The 8,923-nt window shown below is 36.5% G+C and overlaps 1 pseudogene; it reads right to left on the reverse strand.

Annotated features, from left to right (window-relative positions):
- Positions 1-7,453: 7,453 nt before the first annotated feature.
- On the reverse strand, positions 7,454-7,877 carry LOC144253504 (eukaryotic translation initiation factor 1A, X-chromosomal-like; annotated as a pseudogene).
- Between the last annotated feature and the right edge of the window lie 1,046 nt (positions 7,878-8,923).

Consider the following 8,923-nt stretch of genomic DNA (forward strand, 5'->3'; position numbering starts at 1 on the left):
GGCCCTGAGAAGGAAATGAAGATGCACAAGAAAGGGAGGCAGAGGAAGACAACCAAGGAGAGTCTGAGGAGGGAGGAGATGCCACCAAGGCAGAAAGCCAATTTCACCCGGAAATAGAATAGGAAGCAGAGAGTGGCCCAGAGGAAGTGTCCAGACCAGGAGCTTGATTTGAGTGCTAATTGCTAGAAAGATAGGCAGCTCATCTGTTTGCTGTGTCTGAAAGAAAAGTGACCACAACACTCAGAGCAACCAAGAGATCTTTATTGCAGCAGTGCAACAGAGGAGAAGAGAGAGAAGGGGGGGGGGGTAGAGAGAGCACGTGCGCAAAGGAGACAGAGCAAGAGAGAAGAGAGGGGCTGGTAAGAGGGAGTTTTTATAGCCCAAATCTAATGGGGTCTCTGGGTCTGTAAGCTGCCTTGTTGGCACATAAGGGGGTTAAGTGATGGCCTTGAGCAGGGGGTTGAGTGTTCAGCTTTGAGCAGGGGGGCGAAGCACTCAGCCTTGAGTGGGGGCTTGGGCATTTGGGCTTAAAGCAAACAGATGATAAAGAACCAGAAAGAGAGTTTGAGTGGCCAGGCCATCCTGCACCTAACTTTGTTTGGCAAGCCCTGCAGACAGCTTACTCAGCCTGTCCTGCACCTAACAGTGTCCAGTCATTGAGGATCACCAGGGCCACCAGCTCTACACTCTAGATTAAGCCTTCAAAGAACTAAGAGTAAGTATTGGGCATTGAGAGCACAGGCCTAGGGGTCAGGACAGCTGGGTTTCAATTTAGATGACCTAGCAGTGACTACACTACTCAAAAGCTGGACTATTCAACTTCTTGGGAGCTGTTCTTATTCACAGCTATTCTTTTTGTTTGAACAGCTTGAGAGTCCATGAAGGTATGAACTTTAACCTGAGAAAAACTACAGTACATACAAAATCTATATATATGTATATAATTTCTAAAATATTGTAAGCCTCTGGTCTCTGGATCCCAGGCAAAGCAATCCTTGAAAGTTTTTAACCCCACTTTGGGCAGTGTAAAAATCATCACCATTGTTAAAACAAGTGCCTTGACTGAGAGTTCTTGATAAGGGGATCTCTGCCTACTTAAAAACAGGAAATCATTATTTTATCAAGTGAATCCAAGGGGTGATTCCTCCCTAGGGTAATGGTTTTCATAATGACTTGATGTGTGCCTTGGATTGCTGCTTTCAGGTTCTAGGTGTGTGAAACTTGGTAGGAGAGTAAGAAGGCCAAGGCCAAATGGGGGTGGAAAGGAATGTTCTCAGGTTCTCTCTCTGGCATTTTACTTATCTTGGACCTTGCTGGTACCATGAGAACAGTGTTTGGCAAGCTTTAGAATTTGGTAAATATTTGTTGAAGGAATGAATTTGCAAATGTATTTGTTTTATGGATTTTTACAACAAGCAAGAGAAACTGCTGTTGTAAATCAAGTTGAGAAATTTGTGTGATTAGCATTTAGTGATCAGCACATTAGTAAATGTCCTTTCATGATGGCTTTTGCTCCCTAAGCAACCATAGAATTGCTGGCATTGGGATCAGAAAAATTGTTCTAGCACTGGGAATTGCACCCAGGGGAGCTTTAACACAGACTCACTCCCCAATTTCTTTAATTTTTTTTTTTATTTTGAGACAGAACCTTGCAAATTTGCTGAGGCAGGCCTCTAACTTGTCATCCTCCTGCCTCAGCCGAGTTTCTAGGATTGCAGTCATATGCCATTGCACCTAGCTGGATAACAAATATCTTGATAATGAAGATCCCTTGTATTCCTATTATTATTTTAAAGTACACATTCAGAAAGTGTATTAAAACATGAACAGTAACAATTATAAAGCAAATAGTGATATAACCTCCACCCAGGGAAGAAGTAGAATACTAGCAATGTTGACACCACCCATGTCCTTTTCCAGTTACATTCATCTCATCCATTCTCCTGACTTTGGGGTAGTTTCCTTGCTGATCTTTATACTTCTACCACATATGTATGCCTTCATAAATTTATTTGAACTTGACACTATTGGTCTTATGTTTTTATTATGCATTCTTTTGAGTTTTGCTTCATTTTTTAAACGTTTGTGAGATTCCTCAAATGAGTTGTGGTTCATTTGTATTGCTGTATTGAAGTACATTTTATGAGTATTCCACAGTTACTTATTCAGTCATGAAGATGAAGATTTTTGGAGCTTTTGACTGTTAAAGTGTAGGTATAAACATTCTTGTTTATGTGTCCTGGTATATGGTTACTTGTATTTTTAAAATGGTTGATGAATCTAGGAGTGAAATTGCTGAGTCACAGACCATTCCTATCTTCAGTAGTATTAGATGCTACCAATTGTTTTCCAAAGTGGTTGTACCAATTTGTACCATCATGAAGAGTATGAGTTCCTGTTGCTCTATATCTTCACCACCTCTTCCTATTGTAGAGTTTTTATTTTTGTCAATCTGAAGGGTATTTATTTAATGAATGGTATCTTATTGTGGTTTTCATTTGCATTTCTCTGGTTACTATGATTTTGAGAATCTTTTGTATTTCTTCTTTTTGTGAAGTATCCAGTCAGGTCTTTTGCATATTTTCTATTAGATCATATATGTTTTTTCTCATTAATTTACAGGTATTTTCCATGCATTTGTTGTTTTACTTCTTTTTTGTTTTATATGGGTTTCAAATATCTTCTAACTTGCGTTTTTTCTTTTTTTTAAAAAAAGATTGTTCTTTGAATGAAGATTTTAACATGCTAAAATTTAGCAATACTTTTTGTTTATGGTTTGTGCTTTTTTGATCTTATTCAACTTAGTGTCAATTTTTGATTAGTGGAAGTAGAGGTCCATTTTATGTTTGCTTCATACAGATAACCAGTTGCTCTAGCAGCATTTACTGAAAAGAACACCTTTGGCCAGGTGTGGTGGTGCAGTGACTTTCAAGGCTGAGGCAGGATATTTGTAAGTTCAAGGTGAGCCATTTAGTTGGATCTTGTTTCAAAAAAAAAAAAAAAGGCCTGGGAATTTAACTCAGTTCAGTCCCCAGTATTTCCCCCCACCTAAAAAAATTGCTTTATATACTGATCTGCTGTGCCATCTGTGATATATCAAGCATTTGTGAACATGTTTCTTGGCTTTTCTTTTCTGAACTGTTGTAGTATATTTCTGTGTGAATAAGATGTTTTTCCAGCTTTTAAAATCTGGTAGAGCCGGATCCTTCTATTTTGCTCTTCTACCACAGTGTCTCAGTCAGCCTTATTCTTTACATTTTGTAGAATAGAACTATAAAACATTTTTTAGAATTGTGATTTTTTTGTATTATTTTTTAATTATTTATTTGTTTATTTACTTATTTTGCATTACAATTCTTTTAAAACTTTTTTTCAGGACATTTTGGGCAATTTTTTTAATATTGTATTGAATTTATAAACCAATATAGGGTGAATTAATACCATTACAATAAGAAATTTCTTTAGATTTCACTGCTTCCTGAAAGACCCTTTACATTGTGAAGTTTATTTTTAGATATTTCAAAATTTTATACTATTATAAAAATGTTTTTAATTTTTTTTAATTATGTATAGAAATTTGATTAAATTTTATATTGGTTTTTTTATATTAAACTATCTGTTAAATTCTCTTACACATTCTAATAATTGTAGAATTATTCTACCTTAAAACCCTTGCAATCAAATAAGGAAAACAAACAATTAACATTTTTTCAGCACTTTTAATACTAAACTCTATGCTATGTACTTTACACATACTTCTTTGCTTCTTAAAGAGATGTTATTAGTATTTGTTTCACAGTTGACTGAGGGAAGTTAAAGAATCACACAGCTAACAAGTAGAAGAGCTGAGATCCAAGTCTCTCCCACAAGTTTCTTATGACCTTGAACAAATTACTTAATTTTTCTGTTTTCCATCTGTAAAGTGGGAGTAATTGCTCTTGAGGGGCTCTAGGACAATGAAAGACTGGATATTAAAGCTTCTGAAAATCTCAAAGGCTCATTCAACCCTAATATCTGGCATTTTTTTCTAATCATTCCTGTGGGTGGTATTACGTGCCCAGAGGCAGGATGGCAGAATGGTTAAAGAGCACATTTTCTAGAACTCAGTTGTTTGAATGCCATTCTTGGCCATGTCATTTATGAACTGAGAGACTTTGGTAAATTTCTTAATCTCTTTGCACTCAGCTGTAAAATGTGAATGTTGCTGTATATATACCTCCTAGAAGAATTATACCTGTAACATTCTTAGAACCATAATTGGCCTTTAGAAGTGCTGACTTCTAAAGTTTTTATGTTTAGGTCACTCACTTGAATGAAGAATTTGAAAGCTAGAAATATATTTCATAGCTTAACATTTGAAACCAGAATTTTTTATAATAGGAGCCATTCAGCAGAAATAATGATTTATCTTTAAGGCTTAATAATTTATACAAATCCAAGATTAAATGAGATAGGACTAATTAGCATTATTTTAGCAGCCATTCACTGAGCAGTTCCTAGGCCCTTAGTCTTGAGTACTTCTAAAACATCCTTGGTAACTAATGCACAACAATGTGACTGTACTCAATACTACAGGACTGTAACTTTAAAAGGGTTTAAATGGTAAAATTTATCTTTCAGAGCATACAGTCTACTCTAATTCATCCTCTCAGCCTATGAAGTAAGTATTATTTCTATTTTAAGTGAGGAAACAGACTTAAAGGAATTTAATAACTTTCCAAAGTCACCCAGTTAGTGTGCTGCAGAGATCTGAAGGCATGTCTGAACACTTTTGCAGCTGTGCTTCTAAAAGGGGATACTGTGGTACCCTGACTGCTCTGAGGCACAGTTAGAATGGATAAGGTGTCTAATGGTCACAGGACTATGTGGTAGATGTAATGAACTGAAATTGAGGGCTTGTTATAAGCTGTAGTGGCCATTTATTTGTATGTAGAACTTCATTCCTTGATTTAGGAACATGACTATATTAATAAGGATATATTTCACAAGCCCTAGACATACACAGTGATTTATCTTCCTTTGGCATTTTCTATTTAGAGTTCAGTTAGGAGTTTTTGAATTTTGGCAATGAAGTATATACATTTTTATACTTGCTACTATAAAAATTAATATTCCAGATGTTACATTTGACCTCTGAATTTTAGTTCTTCTGATTGCTAATGACAATTGCTATACATATTTGTTTTTCACTTGGCGTTTTAATTAGTATCTCTTTGATTTTTTATTAATAAAAGAAGAAGTGTCTAAAAATGCCTTTTTTTCCCATTGCACTTTGGTTATCATTTTAACTGGTTATCATTTTCATTGTATTGCTATACTTGAGGCAATACTCAGGAATAAGCACAGAAATGATTTATCTCCTATCTGCCAACATTCTGACAAAGGAATTTCTTGAACAGCTAAAATTATCTTTTGGTACTAGGGATTGAACTCAGGAACACTAGACCATTAAGCCACATCCCCAGCCCTATTCTGTATTTTACTTAGGGACAGAGGCACCTCACTTTTGTAGAGGCTGGCTTTGAACTTGGGATCCTCCTTCCTCAGCCTCCAGAGACACTGTGATTACTGGTGTTTGTCTGCAGCCAGGCCTTTGCTAGTTTTAAAGTATTATTTCTATCACTGAGAAATCTAGCCAACCTACCAATTACTGTGGCCTCACACCAACTTTCTATCTCCATCCCAACCTGCATCTTCATCAGTGCCAATGTCTCCCATGGCTCCCCACTACCCTCTGTCCTCAGCTGTCATGCCTGCTAGCCTGTGCCTCCATGTTCCTCAGCCTCCAGCCCCATCATTCCACATTGTTATTCATTCAGCTGACTGATCTGTACCTCCATAACTCACCTCTCACTCTGCTGTGTCCTTAGTCATTACCCAGTGATCCACTCCCTGCATAACTCCCAGGGCCCCTCATTTCTTACATTCTAGATCCCTGGGCCCTCTGACCTGTGCCTGTGTACAGCTCCTGATCCTCTCCATTGCTGCCTCTCCAAGCCACACTGTCACTCCTGTGAACCACTAGGGGAAGGAGAGGAAGTTGTTACTATCATTATCACATGAGTGCACAGTACAGGTTACCAGAGGCTCGATTGTGATCATGCCATCTCTCTGGCCATGAATTGAATGTGTACTTATATTTTCTTGTATTTTAAAATTTTCTCAGTTTTCATTGCTAATGTGAAAAATAGCAATAAAATGCACATAAACAAAATGTCTTTCATATCCTCAATAATTTTAGGAATATATAAAAGATTCATGAGATCAGAAAGTTTGAGAGTCACTGTTCCAGATGTACAAGAAAAAGACAAATAAATAAATAAATAAAAATTTGGGCCAAAGACAGGCAAGTCCTTTTTAAAAAAAATTTCTACAGATACACAATAAACATGACTTTAAAATATAGTTTTCTAATAAAGATGTGCAAATAAAAAGCAAGATACTATTTTGCTTACTTATAAGATTGATCATAAAAGTATAATAAATAGCTGGTTGAAAGGCATTTTAGCAGAATAGATCAGAAGCTTATGTTTCTTTTGACTCTTTTTGGAAATATGTTCTATAGAAATTATTGAATGTGTCTGAAGATTCAACATATTTATCATGTTTTGTTTTTGGTATAATATTAAAAATTTTCTAAAATCCAGATGATATTTAGAAGAAACTTCCAGTGGAAGAAAAGCACTTGTAATGTGTTTCCTTTCTTCCTTAGCTGTTTTGGTGGCCATCTAACGTTTAATTGTGTGGAACTGTAATTAATCCGAACCTGACTACCCTTTCCTTACGTAGCATGTATAATGAATGTCAAATGATAACCAGTCAGATACAACACTTGGAGTAATTGGTGGGTTTTTTCTTTCACCAAAAACATTTATTTTAGCTTTTAAAAACAGTTTTGGACCACAGCAAGACAGAAGGGGAGATTGGCCTAGATGTTCCAGAGACTAGAGATGCCCAGTGTAGAGTTCACTTGGGGCACTTTGCCCAGGACACTTTCAATAGAACACACAGTTACTCTAGGGATTTTGAAGCTGTGTATATCAGGATTACATATTTATTCCTTTTTTATTCAAAACATCCATTTACGTACTACAAGTGGTCAAAGTAGGAAAGGTAATAATGTTTGTTTTGTGTGTGTGTGTGTGTGTGTGTGTGTGTGTGTGTGTGTTTGTGGTTGGTGTTTTGTTTTTGTTTTTTTTTTTTTCCAAATAGATGTGCTCATCTATCTGTAAGCTCCATTGCATCGATAGCACAAAGTAGGCTTAATATTTCACTCAGGTTATTCAGCATTATCATTTTTTAAGGAAACAAATACCTTAGAAACAAATCACAGTCTGCCTTAATAAAGTATAATCATGCTAATGAAAATTTAATCTTCTTTGAGGGCTATAGTCAAAATCCAAACTGCAGGACAATGTTTAGAAAAAATGGAATATAAAGTGTTGAGTTCAATTTAGATACCATCAAAGTCTTCATCATCAACTCCGATGTCATCAAACTGAATTCATCATCTCCAGGACCGTATGTATCAGGCTCATTGATTTTAGGCTGCTCCAGAAGCTCGCAGTAAACCCCAACTTCTAGCTTCAATTTGCTTTGTATTTTAAAATTACATCAGCTTTGTTATTCTGGTTGTCTTGGAGAACAACCAATATAATGTCTGGTGTATTTCTCCAAACCTTTTTTCTCAATTTCCCTCTGATGTGACAAACCTCTTCACACCATTGAAATTCATTGCTTCTAATGGTCCATTTCCCATCATTCTGATTCCCTGAGCGCACTCTTGCCCGTCCTCTTGAACACCAGCTCTTTCTTCAGACTCAGACTCATTCCTTCCTCTGCCTGTTTTCACCTTCTTCACCTTTATTCTTGGGCATGGCAGTGAAGGTGGACTCCCAGAATCTCCGATTTTCCTCCTATTGCATGGGGGGCGGCGGAGGGCACTTCTCAGAGCAGCATGACGGGCCACACAAAGAGCACCCAGGACCACACAGGCTCCTGGAGGCCAAGTTGTAGGACCAGAGAGTCTGCAGAGTTCTTCCAAGAGTCTGGGCTCTACCCAGCTCCGCCCTCGCCCAAGCTCGCCAGCAGCAAATGGCCTTTGCCATGTTTATTCTTTAAAAGGAAAATTTGCAAGGTATGTGGCTATGACTTCATATTTTAGAGCAGTTACTGTAATCCAGCCATGAAAATTTTCTGGGTGGGGGCTGAATTCTATTATGTTCATTACTTCATTATTTGTACTATTATTTATTAAGCCCCCCAACCAAGTAGCTTTAAGAAGCACTGGGCATCAAAAAGGATAAGAAGATTCCAAATAATTATCCTATGTACAGTAATATAGTAGCTTGCTTTTGTTTTGAAGTTATTTAAATACAGTAGCCAGGTTCTTCCTGTAGTGTTTTAAATGAGCTGTTAAATTATTCCAAGTTTTCTAATAAAACTAAGTTATTATATGTTTGTTACACATGTGTTAGTGAGAAGAGAACAGTTTTCTAACACATCAAGGTACATATAATACTAATAGCTAGGTATACATAATACTTACCTACTAGTCTACTCATTTAATTACATATTATGTTTTTATAGTTAAAACAATGTCCATAAACTTCGAAGCAAGAGTACAGTTTTCAAAAAGAAGCATCAAGTAATAGCTGAATTTAAAGCTGAATGTGGCCTGTTGCAGTGGACAGAAGAACTTCTTAAGCAACATCATGAAAATATTCAACATAAGCAGGTCATATGATATTATCTTGGGCTGCTGTAAATCCAAATGCCAGGTGGTTTATGGGTTACAGCTTTATATTGAGGTCATGGTTTTACAGGGGGGAAAAACATAAAATTTTTAGTTTTCTGTGATTAACTACAGAGATGTCATATAAATGGATTCATTTATTTTAAATGTAGCAGTAAGTGCAACAGT

This window comes from Urocitellus parryii, chromosome 3 (genome assembly GCF_045843805.1).
Source record: "Urocitellus parryii isolate mUroPar1 chromosome 3, mUroPar1.hap1, whole genome shotgun sequence".
Lineage (NCBI taxonomy): Eukaryota > Metazoa > Chordata > Mammalia > Rodentia > Sciuridae > Urocitellus > Urocitellus parryii.